Genomic DNA, 19804 nt, shown 5'->3' with positions numbered 1-19804 from the left:
TCCGTTCACGTGATGCCTACACCAACTAGAGAGGAAGCTAATGATGATGATCATGAAACTTCAGATCAAGTTACTATCAAACCTTGTAGGTCAACCAGAGCACATTCCGCACAAGAGTGGTATAGTAATCCTGTCCTGGAAGTCATGTTACTAGACCATGACGAACCTACGAACTATGAGGAAGCGATGATGAGCCCATATTTCAATAAATGGCTTGAGGTCATGAAATCTGAGATAGGATCCATATATAAGAACAAAGTGCGGACTTTGGTGGACTTGCCCGGTGATTGGCAAGCCATTGAGAATAAATGGATATTCAAGACGAAGACGAATGCTGATGGTAGTGTTACTATCTTCAAAGCTCGAATTGTCGCAAAAAGGTTTTCGACAAGTTCAAGGTGTTGACTACGATGAGATTTTCTCACTCGTATCGATGCTTAAGTCTGTCCGAATCATGTTAGCAATTGTTGCATTTTATGAAATCTGGCAACTGGATATCAAAACTGCATTCCTTAATGGATTTATTAAAGAAGAGTTGTATATGATGCAACCATAAGGTTTTATCAATCCTAAAGGTGCTAACAAAATGTGCAAGCTCCAGCGATCCATCTATGGACTGGTGCAAGCATCTCAGAGATGGAATATACACTTTGATGAGTTGATCAGAGCATCTAGTTTTATATAGACTTGTGGTGAAGCCTGTATTTACAAGAAAGTGAGTGGGAGCACTACAGCCTTTCTGATAAGTATATGTGAATGACATATTGTTGATCGGAAATGATGTAGAATTTTCTGGAAAGCATAAAGGAGTGTTTGAAAGGAGTTTTTCAAAGAAAGACCTCGGTGAAGCTGCTTAAATATTGGGTATCAAGATCTATAGAGCTAGATCAAGACACTTAATAAGACTTTCGATGATTACATACCTTGGTGAGATTTTGAAGGAGTTCAAAATGGATCAGTCGAAGAAGGAGTTCTTACCCGAGTTGAGAGGTATGAAGTTGAGTAAGACTCAAAACCTGACCACGGCAGAAGATAGAGAGAGAATGAAAGTCATTCCCTGTGCATCAGCCATAGGTTCTATAAAGTATGCCATACTGTATACATAACCTATTGTGTACCTTGCCATGAGTTTGGCAAGGGGGTACAATAGTGATCCAGGAGTAGATCACTGGACAACGGTCAAAATTATCCTTAAGTACCTTAAGAGGACTAAGGAAATGTTTCTCGGTTATGGAGGTGACAAAGAGTTCGTCCTAAAGGGTTACAATAATGCAAGCTTTGACACTGATCTAGATGACTCTGAGTCTCAATCTGGACACATATTGAAAGTGGGAGCAATTAGCTAAAGTAGCTCCGTACAGAGCATTGTATACATATAAATTTGCAAAATACATACGGATCTGAGTGTGGCAGACCCGTTGACTAAACTTCTCTCACAAGCAAAACATGGTCACACCTTAGTACTCTTTGGGTGTTAATCACATAGCAATGTGAACTAGATTATTGACTCTAGTAAACCCTTTGGGTGTTGGTCACATGGTGATGTGAACTATGGGTGTTAATCACATAAAGATGTGAACCATTGGTGTTAAATCACATGGCGATGTGAACTAGATTATTGAATCTAGTGCAAGTGGGAGACTGAAGGAAATATGCCCTAGAGGCAAGAATAAAGTTGTTATTTATATTTACTTATATCATGATAAATGTTTATTATTCATGCTAGAATTGTATTAACCGGAAACTTGATACATGTGTGAATACATAGACAAAACACAGTGTCCCTAGTAAGCCTCTACTAGACTAGCTCGTTAATCAAAGATGGTTAAGTTTCCTAACCATAGACATGTGTTGTCATTTGATGAACGAGATCACATCATTAGGAGAATGATGTGATGGACAAGACCCATCCGTTAGCTTAGCATAATGATCGTTAAGTATTATTGCTATTGCTTTCTTCATGACTTATACATGTTCCTTTGACTATGAGATTATGCAACTCCCAAATACTGGAGGAATACCTTGTGTGCTATCAAACATCACAATGTAAATGGTTGTTTATAAAGATGCTATACAAGTATCTCCGAAGGTGTTTTGTTGGGTTGGCATAGGTTGAGATTAGGATTTGTCACTCCGAGTATCAGAGAGGTATCTTTGGACCCTCTCGGTAATGCACATCATAATAAGCCTTGAAAGCAATTTGACTAATGAGTTAGTTATGGGATGATGCATTACGGAACGAGTAAAGAGACTTGCCAGTAACGAGATTGAAGTAGGTATGAGGATACCGATGATCGAATCTCCGGCAAGTAACATACCAATGACAAAGGGAATAACGTATGTTGTCATTACGGTTCGACCGACAAAAATCTTTGTAGAATATGTGGGAGCCAATATGAGCATCCAGGTTCCGCTATTGGTTATTGACCTGAGAGGTGTCTCGGTCATGTCTACATGTTCTTGAACCCGTAGGGTCCGCATGCTTAACGTTCGATGACGATTTGTATTATGAGTTATGTGTTTTGGTGACCGAAGATTGTTCGGAGTCCCGGATGAGATCACGGACATGACGAGGAGTCTCGAAATGGTCGAGAGGTAAAGATTGATATATTGAACAATGGTATTCGAACATCGGAATGGTTCTGGAATGTTTCAGGTATTGTTCAGAGTACCGAGAGGTTACCGGAACCCCCCGGGAAAGTAATGGGCCTACATGGGCCATAGGGGAGAGAGAGAGGGAAGCCCGCAAGGGGTGGCGCGCCCCCCATGGGCTGTCCGAACTGGACAAGGGGAAGGGGGCACGCCCCCCCCCTTTCCTTCCCCCTCTCCCTCTCCTTCCCTTTCCCCCTCCAAAAGAAAGGAAGGGGGCCGACTAGGACTAGGAGTCCTAGTCGGTCCCCCCCACTTGGCGCGCCCCCTAGGGCCGGCTTCCTCCCCTCTCCTCCTTTATATACGGGGCAGGGGGCACCCCAAAGCACATCAATTGTTCTCTTAGTCGTGTGCGGTGCCCCCCTCCACAGTTTACTCCTTCGGTCATAGCGTCGTAGTGCTTAGGCGAAGCCCTGCGTGTATCACATCACCATCACCATCACCACGCCGTCGTGCTGACGAAACTCTCCCTCGACCCTCTGCTGGATCAAGAGTTCGAGGGACGTCATCGAGCTGAACGTGTGCTGAACTCGGAGGTGCCGTACATTCGGTACTTGACCGGTTGGGTTGCGAAGATGTTCGACTACATCAATCGCGTTAAACTAACGCTTCTGCTTTCGGTCTACGAGGGTACGTGGACACACTCTCCCCCATCTCGTTGCTATGCATCTCCTAGATAGATCTTGCATGATCGTAGGATTTTTTTTTGAAATTGCATGCTACGTTCCCCAACACAACATAGAACAACAGGAGTGTTGTGTCTAATTTTGGAATTTTTCGGGGTTCATTTGGGCATTTTTATATATTAACTGGGTTTTCTAGGCATTTTATGTGCATAATTCAAATTTGAACTACATGGACATGCTCTAGTGCATATAAATTGGTTGAAAAATCAAATCTTTGTCCTTGGGTGCATGCTTAGGTCCCATGCAAGAAATGGGAAAGAATTTCAAACACCAGGGCACCGTTGATTGCCGGCAAATCATTGAGATACTTTGTTTTTAAATTCTAGCAAATCCAAAACTTGTCTAAAATTCATGAAACTTGGCATGCTATCATGGAATGGCACCCGACATGCTGTGGTACTTTTCGTGTCCATTTTGAGAGAAGGCGCACTCGAATAACAGCCAACAAAGGCATTTTGAAACAAATAGCTGCCACTCTAACATCGCAAACATTTGTATAATTCAAATCGTGTGCGTTATGTTAACCATTCACATGACGCCACATGTCTTCGTTTCAATGGCTATGCGAGGTGTCGTGCGGACAGCTGCTTGACTGAATGCGAGGCGTGCGAGCATAGTCCGGTGCACAGACTGACCGAGAGGTGTGCAATCTATCCTCCAATGCACATGCTCATCGGGAAGCATGCGAGCTGTATGCTGCGCAGGCTCACTGGGAAGCGAGCCCTTTGACTTCCATGGCCGCCCGCCTTCCTCTCCATTAATGGCGCCCAAGCCGCTCCTTAATACGGGCGGCCTTACTGTTCGCCTCCCATTTCCTTCCCTCCCGCAGACCTCCACCAACACCATGGCGCAGAAGGATCATTTGCCACTAGTATTCAGGTTTGGTGAAGTCGACTCCGAGCCGGGGGAGATAGAAAATAAGGAGGAATGGGGCCTCATGGACATGGCCCAGAACAAGCTGGCCGCGACGGTTGCTGCCCCCGCTCCCGTCCCAGCTCCCATCCCCACGCCCGCGCCAGCGACCATCCCCTTAGCATTGATGGGTTGGTCACCGAGCACTATCGCAGAGCTAGAAGCCGTGAGCGTCAGCAAGGTCTCCGCGGACCTGCGCGAGCTAATGTACATGTCAGCGCCAGCGCCCATGCCCGTGCGCGCCCCTCCACCCACTGCGGCGCCGGTCCTCGCGCGTTTGGCTGCACCCGCCGCACCCATGCCCGTGTGTGTGCCCCCCTCAGCGGCATGGGACGCCGCCGTCGATCGCTACCTCTCAGCGCCGCCAGCTGCGTCCTCTCGCACCCTGCCTGTCGATCACGCGACGACATGATGTTTGATTCACAAGTGAAGAACATTCTGTGCTGCATTGAAGACTTCAACAACGGCGTCCCGAAGGATGACAACGACGGCGCGACACGCCACCTCCGCCGCCACCAAAAATAGTTTTTTTCTTGGTTTTAATACTGTATGTCGATCATATGAATATAAATTCGCAGTATGACTGAATGAAAGATATGGTTTGAGTGAACTTGTGTTTTTCTCTCTTAATGTACAAACTTATCAAGCGATTTTCTATTGAAAAGAAGTCAATGGTTTTTAAATATAAAACACTCATCGCAAACATTTTAGTTAGAACACCCGTATGCAAACCGACAGCTTCCCCGAGAAGCTAATGGAAAATGTGCCGAGCAGGATTTGTCCAGCTCTTGATCACAAATGTTTTAGATAGAACACCTGTATGCAAAGTGAGAGCAGGATTTGTGCATCTCTTCAATGCAAACGGTTCTTTTGGATGACCCGTGTGCAACCACTTACAAACAATTTGGTAAGGTTTGCATCTGCCATACTGGGTATGTTGCCATTTGTCAAACTGGAAAGATTGACATTTCTTGATCTAGTAACATTGCCATTTTTCAACCTTGTAACACTGCGATTTGTCAAAATATGAAGCTAAAAATCACTAGCAGTATCTATTTTGCAACTAAAATTCAGTAATTAAGCATAGATTTCATTCATAGATTAAGCAGTCGTTCTTTATACAAATAGTTTAACTCGACAGCTGAACCGACCAAACTTTTCACCAATTGTTGCCAACCACGTACTGAAATAGCTAGTTCTACTTTATATACTAGCTTATTTTGAGTATGTTGTACAGTTCCACCACATCTATAGTCAGATGAACTAAACAAATAGCCCCAAAATACTACTACTACTACTACTACTACTACTACTACTACTACTACTACTACTACTACTACTACTACTACTACTACTACTACTACTACTACTACTACTACTACTACTACTACTACTACTACTACTACTACTACGAAGGGGCTTTGTACCACTTCCGGAAGCCTCTCCTCTATCGAGCGCGCTCAGTAAGAGGCAGAGGAGGAGGAGCCTGCCGACGAGCTAGACAAATGCGATATGGTGCCTGCCGCTGCTGCACCTTCAGCGACGCTCACCTCGAACGCCCTCTGCCGCTCCATCCTACCCCTCTTGAAGCGTTGGTTCTTCTCGTAGATCTCCTGATTCCTCGCCTCTCAAGCGGTGTGTGCCGCGGCCATGGTGGCGGTAAGGCTCTTTGCGTGCTCGACGAGGCGCTCCTCCTCCTCCCGCAGGAACTCGGTGTAGCGCGCAAGGTCGCTGACGCACGTGCGGGCATCCACCTCCGCCTCCCGCCTTCGGGCGGCGGTGGCGGAGCGGGTGATGACCCCGGCGGTCGACGATGGGCTGGCGGCCATGACGGCCGATGATGAGGTGGCGGCCACGACCACCACCTCCCGCCTTTGAGCCATGGTGGCGGAGCGGGTGATGGCCACGATGGCCGGTAGTGGGGTAGCAGCCACAACGGCCACCTCCCGCCTTCGGGTCGTGGCGGTGGAGAGGGCGATGGCCCTGGCGTTCGACGGTGGTGTGGCGGCAATGGCGGCCGACAACAGTTGCCGACGGGCAGCGGCGGCGGAGCTTGTGGTGGGTGTTCCGTGCAAACCCAACAGGGACGCCACACACACTACACCACGCCGGGGACTGCATCGCTGCCGCGGTGTAGCCTCTCAGCTGGAGCTATCCTCTGATGACGGCGGAGTGGCTGAGCGACAACGACAGACTAGGGCCATTTGCAATTGTGGGAGAAGCAGACGAGATAAGCTATAGGGAGGAAGGGGAAAATGCGACGCAGGACTCGCCGGCCATGAGGGTTTATATAGCAGGCCGGTAAGCATTGGGATTTTTTGGGGATTTCACCGAGTCGGGCGGGAAGCTTGCGCGGGAACCTATGAGGTTGCACGGGAACGGGCTCACCAACGATTCATTGGCTCCACCGTTTGGCCAAAAGAACGCCCCTGCGCACTGTGCAAGCTTGCATTGTAAGCCGTCTGCGGCAACGGGGTGACAAGACGTGCGAGAGGAGGACGAAAGGCCACGTACACATATGGTTAATAAAAAATGATTGTGATTTTATTACCTACTATACCCCCATCCTGGTTTATAAGTAGCATTTAGTTAATTAAATACAAATGCATGTCACCAAATATTATATAGTTGGATTCGTATTTGAACATAGTTTACAATTATATATTTTTTATAACATGCATTAACATTTCGTTGGTTAAATTTGAGGGCAAACTATGGCACATAATATAAAGGGGACTATAGACCAAGACGGAGGTAGTAGCACACAGCCGCTCTCTACGCAGCGACGCAACTGTCGGCCGGCTTGTAGGCGACCATTTCCTGCGTGTTCAACTGCTCTATGCGTGTGGTTGCTTGCGGTTGAGGCGGACACGACACACTCTGCTCGCGTCCCGCCACGTGCGCTCTGCTCTCGCGTCCCTCTAGGTGCTCTACCCTCATCCCTCCATGCACGCTGCCAGTGTTTGGGGCCAGCGCATGATCACGCATGTTCGTGTGCATGCGGTTGCGTTGGGCGCGGCGCGACAATGCAGTTACCCGCTGCAAAAACTGCCATGCGGACGCGCAGAGAATCCAGGCCACTCGGACCCCATTTATTCCTGCGGCCATTTACCTTTATCTCTCGCGTCACACGACACAATAAGCACACCCATGATGACACATACAGAGAGGACATCCAGCGGTTCCAATGGCGATCCCCGTGGCTCCAATGGCGCTCCCAGCGGCCGGCGACGACAACGGCGGGCAGTTCACCACGCATCACGTAGTGGACACCCATGTGAGGGGGAAGGCCCTCTCAGTGGTGTACACGAACGATCCGATCTCGATGGAGAGCTCCATCCAGACTATGGAGCAGTTCCTTGCCGAGGACGAGTACCAAGTGGTCGGCTTCGATGTCGAGTACACCATCGGTCGTGCCAGGAATGATCAGAAGGTTGTCGTCGCCCAGTTGTGCATGTGACATGACATCCTCGTCTACCACTACCACCTGGCCACAAGGCCTTGTGAGCGCTTCTCCAGGTTTATCAACAGCTCCGACTATAGTTTGGCTACGGTGGACACCACCAACGATCTAAAAGCGCTCAAGGTTTCGGGCTTGAAATGCCCGAATCTTGTCAACATCCAGCACCACTACAAGGTCTAGGGCAGCAACAAAAACAATCTGAACTCCCTAGTTGACCTCACCTTGGCCATCATCAACCCCTACTACAAGAAGTTGAAGAATGAGAGCAAGAAGGACAAGAACACCTAGCACAGTGTGTGGCATGAGAGACTGGATGAACAACATGTCAAGTACACAGCCAAGGACGCGTACACAAGCTACGAGATGTACAGGCGGATCGTTGAGATGAGGAAGTGTCTTCTTCCTGCCCTGGATGAGGGATCGAGCCACAGAGCAGTGGCGGGAGCGTCACAAGAAGTAGATGACTAGACGATCGTTTCTCCTACTTTAGAAAGCATGGAATTGTTTATTGAGGTGTGCGTGAATGATCTGTATAGTCACTAATGTAATTGGATGTTTATTTTAGTATATATATATATACATGTTATTCTTCTGTAGATAGAGCAAATCACACGGCTTATTAGCAGCAATCGTCTATGATATTATTGGTCTTCGCACACATTTCTGATTATGGACCTGTTTGCTGCGTATCACACACATCTTGTTTAGTTGACCCATTTCCAATGTGTTGCCTAATCACACAGAGTTCATTCTAGTGAACTATGTGCTGTATATGGCACACACCTTCATCTGGCTGCCCGTTTCTTTTGTTCCTCCTCATCGCAAACAGTTAATTGAACTGAACCGTATGGCCTGCATCGCACATGCAACTAAAATTTGAACCGTGTTTGATGCATCCGTCATTGCAAATGTTTGCACCTTTTTTGACGGTTCTTTTACACCCCCGTTTGCGATTATGGCATCGCACACAGTTTCATCGAAGGATCTCTGATTCGACTGTCGTGTTTGGACCATCCTGCAGTAGTGCTTGCCCTCCTCAGACCTCATTTACTCCGCTCGATCTCACTCCCCTCGCTCGAGCTCTCTAACCTAGTGCCGCCGCTACCTTCCATCGTCGCCGGTGAGGAAGAGCTTCACTGCCTCGATATCGTTGCCGTCGTACTCGCGCCGGCCGCGGAAATCTTCACTCCACCGCTGCCGTAGCTGTCTTCCGCTGCCATGTTAGGGCGTGGAAGATCTGAACGGACGAGCTTCTCAACTTCTACTCTCAGTTGGTCGTGTTCTTCGTCAAGGGTAAATAAAATCTATTTTTACTACTCTTGTTGATTCTGATGATTTCCACAAAATCCTCAAAAGGTGTCTATTCTTCAAACTTCATGTCCTTAAACACCAACTTGCATCTGTTCTTGATTTATTTCTCTAAGCAACATTTTTCCTCAAGATTCCTCAATTGTGTGGATTTTCAATCTATACAACTCTGGAACCTAAGTCAAGAACGCTTAGTGAGATTCCTCAAGACACCCTTGGTCAAATTCCTCAAACTTGATTCTTTTGAAAAACTTCTGAGAACGCATATGACCTCTCCAAATTCTTCGCACCTATACTATGTTCACAGGTACACATGTCCGCTGCTGAATCTCTAGGTTCTCATCAACTTAACTCATTTGCAGCGTTCCTTGAAGACAAATTGCATACCTTATCAGAAAATTCAATTGTTCAAAATCCTCAAGTGATGAGAATGGCTAACGATAAAAGACCTCAGAAGGGAGGAAAGAAACCAGAAGTGAATACTGCTTTTGAAATCCCTGAAGATATCTATGCAGGGTATTGTACTCCTGATGAAGCAACTCATGGCAAGGAGACGAAGAATGAGTGCAAAGTGCGCATTCATAGGATAGAGAGGAGATGGGCCAGAGAATGGAGGGAGTACAGATATGTGACTCCAAAGTACATGAAGAAATTCTCCGTACACCCTCCATGCCCAAGACCTCCATTGGCTCCAGGCCAAGAAGCAAATCCCACTAGCATCAAAAGTGGTGATGATTTTCCAAGGAGTGGGCCAAGCGATAGGCCAAGCTGGCCAAAATGGCAAAAGAAGCAGTGAAGAAATTCAATGAAGAATCTGCTCCTGCCGCTGCTGAGGCCTCTGCTAGCAAGCCTAAGAAGGCTATGCCAAAGAAACCAGCTGTCAAGTCAAGTTCTTCACCTGCAATGCCCTCACGGCCAAGCTCTTCAAAGCCCTTACGACTCGTTCCTTAAGCAACATCTTCAAAAGCAGCTCCAACTCCCTCAGTTGCAAAATCCTCAGCTGCTCCTGCAAAGTCCTGAACACTTGTGCATCCTGCCACGTGCCGAAGGACGACTGGAATCTAAATTGCTTCAGGAGTGTATGCAAGTGCCTCAGCTCCGCCTCAGTCTTTAACTAGTCCAACCTTGCTGAAGAAAAAGGCTGCTACTGGACGCGGCTCAAGGCCAAGTCCTCATAAGAAGCAGCTTGCCTTTCAAGTTCCATCAAGCGACGTATGAGGCTGATGATGAAGAATTAGCTGAGATCATCAGAGATAGACAAGCAAGGGCTGCTATAGCCAAAGGCAGTGAAGTGCCCCTTCTGTTGGATCCGAAGTTGATCCTTGATTTCATAGATCTGTGGCACAAGGATCCTTACACTCCTCTGCCTAACTTCAACCTCACTCCTGGCCAAAGTCATATGTAGACGACCTTCATAGGCAAAGAAAAATGGAAATTTGAGAAGGCCAGGCAAGTGAAGAAAGCTCAGTACAAGAAGGGATGTTTTCTGAAGAAGAATGTGGTGAAAATGTCTCCTAAAGAACTTATGACTATGCAGACTGGGATCAAAGCACTCAGTGATGAAGTTGATGCATATCGTGCAGATTGGCTGGGAGCAAAGTCAGATTCGTCAAAATAGCAAAGGAATTCACACCAAATGTTGCTGCTTCATCGCAACAAGAAATTCCTTAGGCTGAGACATCTGCTCAGCATACTGAAGAACATGCAAGCACAACTGGTGAAAATCATACTGTTGATGATTCTAGAAGTACCAGGGCTGCTGAAGAAATTCCAGCCACTAAAGAAAATGTCAGGGCAACCTTCAATATTGCGCCTAAAGAACAATCCAGGCCAGCTGAAGCATTTGCTGTGCCTGAAGAAATTGAACATGCCAGGGCAACTGCATCAGTTGCGCCTGAAGAAATTGAACCTATTTCATCTGCTCCTCCTGCAAAGTCACCACAGATGAGAGATATCAACCTTTTTTCTACATCAGAAGCGAAGAAGACCAAAGCTGCGGAGAGAGCAGCAGTGCAGGAAAGGAAAGCATATATGATTTCAGTGTCTTCAGCTCCTAAGAAAGTGAAGACTTTGACGAGCTCATTCGTGAACCCAATTGATGTTGTTCCGATATCAAGCATGCCATCAAAGGAAATCATTCACTTTGGTGAGGAATATGTCATTCCAGATGACAGTGATGAAGAAAATCCCTCTGCTACTTCTTCAGAGCAGTTGGATGAAGAGATTGAAGTGGATAATATCCCTTCTTCTCCACTGGTATCATCACCCATGCCTCAGTTCATAGCTGAAGAGGCAGGCCTTGAAGAAATTGATGAAGAAGATGAGGATGTGGACATTGGGTCAACAACTCCTATTCAGAATGATGACTATTGGGAAAGTCAACGCCCCAATTCAGCACTGACAACCCATTTGCATCAACTTCCTCAGTCCCGTGTCCAAACTTAATAAATTCATACGGGCTCTGAAGGACATCAAGCTTCACTTCATTCTATTCCAGAAGAAGTTCCAGCCACTAGTGCTGAAGAAATGGAGGCCAAGGCTGCTGCTGTTAAAACTGCTACTGAAATTCCTCGGCATGTGGCTCCAGAGGTTGTGCATCAAGAGGTTGTGAAGACTTCAACTGCAAATCTTTAGCCCAAGCCACAAAATCCTCACACCAAGAAGCAGAAGTTCAAGGCTAATGATTTCTTTGCTGAGCATCACTTCTTTTCTGACTACAATCCTTATGACTCTGCTTGACTTCATCGCAAGCGTTTCTGGATGGCCAGTCAAATGAATTTCTATTCCTCACTATTGTTTGATAAGGACACGATTTTTGACCATGAGCAAATTCTTCATGTGGATATGGAGTCTCTTCCATGCTTCACCCCAGTCCTCAGTGTTCTTCATGACGCTGGGCTACTCAACTTCTACACTGACATCTGCGATTGGAATGAAGAACTCATTCTTCAGTTCTATGCCACGCTACACATCACAGGAAATGTTGAAGATGTGAATTCATGGGTGCTCGACTGGATGACCGAAAACACTCATTACCTGGCTCTAGCCTCTGAATTGCTTCACGTCATCCCAGTCAGCCCTCCCACTGAAGCTGCAAGGCTCATTTATACAGAACCATAACTTTCAAATCATCTGATGCAAGTGCTGATGAAGCCTGGCCAAGCTCCAAGGACCACTTTCCTTGTCAAGGAATTGATTTATGTGCCAAGGACTGTCTATCGCATATTGACCAAAACCCTCAGTCCGATTAGGAGCCACAACTCTGATGAAGAAGTGGTTGTTGGCATAATGAAGAATTTGTTGTTCAATATCATTCATGGTATTCCTATCAACTATCATGATTTCTTCATGAGGACTTTGGCCAATGTTGCTCTGTCACCTTCTGAGTTGAAGCCTTATTCTCCCTGGATCATGAAATTCATCAGATCAAGGTCTTCAATTCATAATAAGGCTGACTTTCGAAATCATCTCAGCTATTTGACCCCCATTAAAGTTCTGAAAAGGACTATTTCCTCTGCTGATTAGAAGGGAAAAGCTGTTGTCATTGATGAAGGCACTCGTCCATTGGATGGACAATTTCGTAAAGCTACATCATATTCCACCAATGATGACTCTGCAACACATGATACTACCGCAAATGCTTCAAAGCAATATCCTCAAGCCACTGCTCCATGTGTGATGACTGACCGTGTGCTTCTCCTCAGCCTACATCAGAAAGTTGATAGAAATCACAAGTGGGTCAAGCGTCAGTTTGGTGCATTCTTTAGAACATGACAGCCACTCAAAATACTGTAAAGAAGAACCACTACTACTTGCATGAAGTCTTTGACTACACTTGGGCCATTTTGTGTAATCTCTACAATGATGAAGAACTCAAGGAGATGGAATTTCAACGGGACTTTGACTGGTCTCAGCCACCTTCAAAGAAATTCGGGAAGGTCAAAGTTCCTCAACTGGTCACCAGTTCATATTCCTCATCGCGTGAGACGGATGAAGTTGAAGACTTGAACGACACCGCGGCAGGCCCTACTTCAACGGACGACCCCAACAACGCTGGCGCTCCTCCATCGACATCGTGATGATATTCTTCAGGGGCGTTAGACCTCATTTTTCGTCCCTTTTGGTCATTCAATGACAAAGGGGGAGAAATTTGACTTAGTCTTCAAGCGGGTCTTATATATATGGGCGTTTTTTGTTAACTTAGAACTCTCGCTCTTCTGAAGTGTTTGTTAATTGAGTTGTAAACTTAAGTCCTATGGTGGTCTGATACTTTTGCTCTGTCTTCTGCATGCTATTTCCTCAAGTACGTTAATGCACGCATGCTGAATTTCATCAGACACCATATTAAATCATGCATTTCAAATTCTTCATATCATATGTTAAATGCGTGTATGAACTACAATATATAGGGGGAGATCTCCATGATTCTACTCTACAATGTGCATTTGCTATTAAAAGCAAATTCCTCAAATATGCACATCTTCAGGGGAGTTCTTATATATCTTGTAATCAAATTCCTCAATATCAGTATTACACTTCATATGTTTATCCCTGTTGAAAACTTAACCTATATTGTCATGAATCACCAAAAAGGGGGAGATTGTAAGTGCATCTAGTGCCCCTTAGTGATTTTGGTGTATCGAAGACTTATAGGTTAAGGGACTAATGAGTTTGTGAGTGTACACAGGTCTATAAGTCTATGAGGAGTTTGATATTTACGATGAAAGTTGACCCCTAAAAATGAATGTCTTCAGCCGAAGACTTTAGTTTTCTTGAAGACTTTGAAAGTGAGGAAATTGGTGTGACCTTGAAGACTTGGTATTCATGCGAGGATTATGAAGCGTGAAGACTTTTGTTTTCGTAGTTTCATTTTCTCTTTCTTGAGTCATAGGAAACACCGTACTGTTAAAGGGGGTCAAGGTAAAACTAATGAAAAGTTTCCAAATGATGCTCATCTCAAAATCCTAGACCTATCCAATCCTTTCGAGTAAAGCCATTGGAAATCTCATACAGTTCAATTAATTTCTTCAGTGACAGAGACGAAGATCTTCTGGTCTCTGAGCAATTTGTTCTGACTGAGGAGTTAGGAATTCGCCAGTGCGGATTGCCTACAAGTGAGGAACATGATAGCCCCGAGGAATTTAATACTCAAATATCCGACCGTTGCTGTGCTATGCGCCAGCTGTCCCAAAATATCTACCCACCTAACGGTCATATCATTGAAGGGCATTTATGTCTTATCATGTCGGGCTGCTCCCTAGGCTATAAATAGCCGCCCCCTTCAACCACTAGTTGGTTGGCTGCTCTGAGAGAAACTGACACTTGTCATTGAGAGCATCCCATCCTTCGAGGACATTGAGAAAAATCATCAAGTGAGGAAAATGCAAACCCAAAAACCTACAAACCCAAAGTGATTGAGCATCACTAACAAGATTGTTCCTGTGTGGAACTGATGCTTATTACCTTTGAGGACTGTGTATCCTCTAGACGGTTAGGCATCATGGTCTAGAGCATCCAAGAGGAAATTGTGGATCATCGAGTGACCAAGTCTGTGAAGGTTTGGAAGTCACTTGAAGACTTACTACAAGTGATTGGGTGAGGTTTGTGTGATCTTAGCTCAAGGAGAATATGGTGAGGACTGTGTGTCCGGGACTGTGTGTCGTCAGGTTTAAATACCTAGCCGCTCCAACCAGACGTACAACTGTCACATCAGTTGGAACTGGTCTACCAAATCATCGTCTTCACCAAGCTACTAGTTCTATTTCCTCAACCCTTTCGTTTCCTCATTCTTGTGTTGATGCACTTGATCGTTACTGTTTGAAGACTTTGACTGAAGACTTTCTCAATTTACTCAATCCTAATTCTTCAGTCACTTTGTCTTCAGCCTGCTTATCATGTTTATACGCTTCCTGTACTCTGTGCTTGTTTTCATTTCATCATGATGACCCCGTTACTACTCTGTTACGCTTGCATCTGAGTACTTATTCCGCTGCTAGTTATTCGCGACTTAGGAAATTCCCCACCTTGAAATTCCTCAGTGACGAATTTGTAAAAATCGCATATTCACCCCCTCTAGTTGATATAACGCACTTTCACCAAAATTTCAGTGATCGAAAATATTTTTTTCCTATCCTATTTTTAGGTCCGAGGGAGCGTTTTGAGACACTCGCCATCATAGTGATTTTTCGTCGCACTTTTTCATCGTCGCTGCCATGATTTCTGAAAAATAGTAAAAAAAATTGTGCCTATCCTCCAATTTGACTTGGAAAGAGTATTGAGACACTCACCATTATAGTGTTTTTTTGCAAAAGAAAGTAGAGCGCAAAAAAAGAGCGCCAAAAAAGAGAGGGGAAAAGTGCAAAAAAACGTGAAAAAGAAAAAAAAAGAGATTCAGAGTGTGCTCCTCTCTTGTTTACGTGTCGTGCCATGATTTTGTTAGTGTTCTAGGCTCGCGTCTCTAGCACGGTCTAGTCTAGGACCAGCACAGTACCGTCATTGAGCCTTTATTCAACTTTGCATCTCTGAATTGATTATTGCTGACATTTTTGCTACTATATCATAAGCCTTCCCAGCTCCACATACATCTAAGTCGTTCGTTTGACTCTCCCTGGTAATTGCTCTATCCAAGCTTTGAGAGTTTTGACTACAACGGTTGCCAATCATCACGTGCTGCTTGGTAAGAACTAGAAAGAATCTGAGATTTGCTTGATGGATTTGTGACTTTCCACAACACCACCGCCACATCCTAGCAGTCTATAGGACATATTCTTGTGTTTTTCTCTTGCTGCTAACCATGCCAGGATCACAAGCGGATGAGCTGGACTGGGAGAACATGACAAACAAGGAGCTCCATGATAAATTGCAGGAAATGTTGGGTGAACAGGTCGAAGATGTGATGGCCAGTTTTGGCAAGGGATTAGCCAGGATTAGTGATGTTGAGAAGACAATTGACAGCAAGTTGGATGCCAAGTTTGCTGAAGTGCTTGCGCGTCTACCTCCACCTACTGCCTCTACTACACCATTGCAACAACAACAAAAACAACCACCTCCACGTCGTGAAACAGCCCTCCGTCGAGCGGGATGTGTTCCTCTTGAGGCTGGACAAAATTTTGGTGCTGCTGCAACTACTGTTGACACTTTTGTAGCTCCTGCTGCTACTGCAGAGGTGGATGACTATTACGGGGATGAGATTGATCAACATAAGAACTAGGTGCAACCACCAGCACCACCAGCACCAGGTCGACCTCATGCATATAATCTCAACGGTAGGGCTGCAGCAGCACCTTAGGTACGAGATTATGACCATATTCCTAAACCAAAATTGAATATTCCATCGTTTGAGGGTAGATACATTCCTGATGTATATCTGACTTGGGAGTTAGAAACTGAACAACGTTTCACATGCTTACAATATCCTGAGGAAAGATGTGTTGCTGTTGTTATTTGTGAATTCACTAGTTTTGCTTCTGTTTGGTGGTCTGAACATTGTAGATTATATCATCATAATATCTCTACTACTTGGGCTACTTTGAAAAGTGCTATGCGTACTCTTTGGGTTCCACCATATTATCAACATGAATTACTTCAAAAATTGCAGCACTTAAGACAAGGAATTTTTTTTGTAGAAGAATTTTATCAGGAATTACAAACTGGCATGATTAGATGTGGTATTGTTGAGGAGAATGAAGCTATGCTTGCACGTTTTATGGGTGGATTAAATAGAGAGATTCGGACCATTCTAGAGTATAAGGAGTATAATAATATCATTCATTTATTCCATCTTGCTTGTAAAGCTGAATGTGAAGTGCAGGATCGACATGCATTGGCGCGAACTAACTTTTCTGCAGGTCGACCTTCACCATGGACACCACGTGCATCCTCTACTTCCACACATTCTACTGCATCGAGACCTCCATCAGCTGCCACCTCCAGCCGTGATACAAGGAAGCAGCCACAACCACCACTATCTGCCAAGAGCACACCTACCGGGCCTGCATAGAGTTCTTCTTCTTCCATGGCATCAACAGAGCAGACAAGTGATATTATTTGTCGTCGTTGAAAAGGGAATAGGTCATTATGCGAGATAACGCAAATCTCAGCATGTGATGATTGCTAATGAGGACGGTGGGTATGAGTCCGCTAGTGACTATGATGAGGAAACTTTGGCTCTTATTACAAGTGAAGAACACGGTGGAGATGATTCTGAACATGAGACACAATACATGGCTGCTGAAGATGCTGACATGTATGAAAGTTTAGTTGCTCAATGTGTTTTGAGTGTGCAGGTAACACAAGTTGAGTAAAATCATAGGCATAATTTGTTCCATAGAAAGGGAGTTGTGAAGGAACATTTTGTCCATGTCATCATTGATGGAGAGAGTTGCAACAACTTGGCTAGCATGGAGATGGTGGAGAAGCTATCTCTCACCACAAGACCACATCCACATCCTTACTACATCCAATGGTTCCACAACAGCGGCAAGGTTAAGGTAACACGTACTATTCGTGTACATTTTAGTATCTCTACATATGCTGATTATGTTGATTGTGATGTGGTACCCGTGCAAGTATGTTCCTTATTACTTGGTAGACCATGTCAATTTGATAAAAATTATGTACACCATGGTAGAAACAATCAGTATACTCTTGTTCATAAGGATAAACATATTACTTTGCTTCCAATGTCTCCTGATCCCATTTTGAAAGATGATATTAATAGAGCTAATAAAGCAAAATAGGAGAAAAATAAGAGTGAAAATCAAATTGTGGCAAAAGAATTTGAGCAACAAACGAAGCCTAATAATAAACCATCTAGTGTTTCTTCTGAAATTAAATTGAAAAGAGCATGTTTACTTGCCACCAAATCTGATATTGATGAGCTAGATTTCAGGAAATCTGTTTGCTATGCTTTTGTGTGCAAAGAGGCATTATTTTCATTCGAGGACGTGCCTTCCTCTTTGCCTCCTGCTGTCACTAACATCTTGCAGGAGTTTGCTGACATCTTTCCACAAGACGTGCCACCGGAATTACCACCAATTCGTGTGATTGAGCATCACATTGACTTAATTCCTGATGCATTGCTACCCAACCATGCACCATAACGTACCAATCCAGAGGAGACGAAGGAGATTATGCGTCAAGTCCAGGAGCTGCTTGACAAAGGTTATATATACGAATCCCTTAGTCCTTGTGCTATTCCTATTATTCTAGTGCCGAAAAAGGATGGTACATCGCGTATGTGTGTTGATTGTAGAGGCATTTAATAATATTACTATTCATTATCGTCATCCTATTCCTAGGCTATGCTTGATGAATTGAGCGGCTCTACAATATTTCCCAAAGTTGATTTGCGTAGTGGATACCATCAAATTCGTATGAAATTGGGAGATGAATGGAAAAACATTTAAAACTAAGTTTGGTTTATATGAGTGGTTAGTCATGCCTTTTGGGTTAACTAATGCACCTAATACTTTCATGAGATTAATGAATGAAGTTTTACGTGCTTTTGTGGTAGTCTATTTTGATAATATACTGATTTATAGCAAATCTTTGGAAGAACATTTGGAACTTTTACGTGCTATTTTTATTGCTCTATGTGATGCACATTTGTTTGGTAACCTTGGGAAGTGCACCTTTTGCACCGACCGAGTATCTTTTCTTAGCTATGTTGTTACTTCACAGGGAATTGAAGTTGATAAAGCCAAGACTGAAGCTATTGAGAGTTGGCCGCAGCCCAAAACGGTCACACAAGTGAAGAGTTTCCTTGGCCTCGCTGGTTTCTATAGGCGTTTTGTGAGAGATTTCAGCACCATTGCTGCACCTCTCAATGAGCTTACAAAGAAGGATGTGACTTTTGCTTGGGGTACCGCACAGGAAGAAGGCTTCACGGTGTTGAAAGGTAAGTTGACACATGCTCCTTTACTCCAACTTCCTGATTTTAATAAGACTTTTGAGCTTGAATGTGATGCTAGTGGAATTGGATTAGGAGGTGTGTTATTACAAGATGGCAAACCTATTGCATACTTTTCTGAAAAATTGAGTGGGCTGCTACCTCTTGAGCATCGCGTTGGTTTTCCCTTGAAGAGGAAAGGGTGATGCAGCAAAGTAGCGTAAGTATTTCCCTCAGTTTTGAGAACCAAGGTATCAATCCAGTAGGAGGCTACGCGCAAGTCCCTCATACCTACACAAACAAAACAAGAACCTCGCAACCAACGCGATAAAGGGGCTGTCAATCCCTTCATGTCCACTTGCGAAAGTGAGATCTGATAGAGATAATAAGATAAGATAAATATTTTTGGTATTTTTATGATATAGATTGAAAAGTAAAGATTGCAAAATAAAGTAGATTTTAAACTTATATGATGTAAAATAGACCCGGGGGCCATAGGTTTCACTAGTGGCTTCTCTCAAGATAGCATAAGTATTACGGTGGGTGAACAAATTACTGTCGAGCAATTGATAGAAAAGTGCATAGTTATGAGAAATATCCAGGCATGATCATGTATATAGGCATCACGTCCGCGACAAGTAGATCGAAACAATTCTGCATCTACTACTATTACTCCATACATCGACCACTATCCAGCATGCATCTAGAGTATTAAGTTCATAAGAACAGAGTAATGCATTAGGCAAGATGACATGATGTAGAGGGATAAACTCAAACAATATGATATAAACCCCATCTTTTTATCCTCGATGGCAACAATACAATACGTGCCTTGCTGCCCCTGCTGTCACTCGGAAAGGACACCGCAAGATTGAACCCAAAGCCAAGCACTTCTCC

This window comes from Triticum aestivum, chromosome 1B (genome assembly GCF_018294505.1).
Source record: "Triticum aestivum cultivar Chinese Spring chromosome 1B, IWGSC CS RefSeq v2.1, whole genome shotgun sequence".
In the NCBI taxonomy this organism is placed as follows: Eukaryota; Viridiplantae; Streptophyta; class Magnoliopsida; order Poales; family Poaceae; genus Triticum; species Triticum aestivum.
This window is presented reverse-complemented; position numbering follows the sequence as displayed.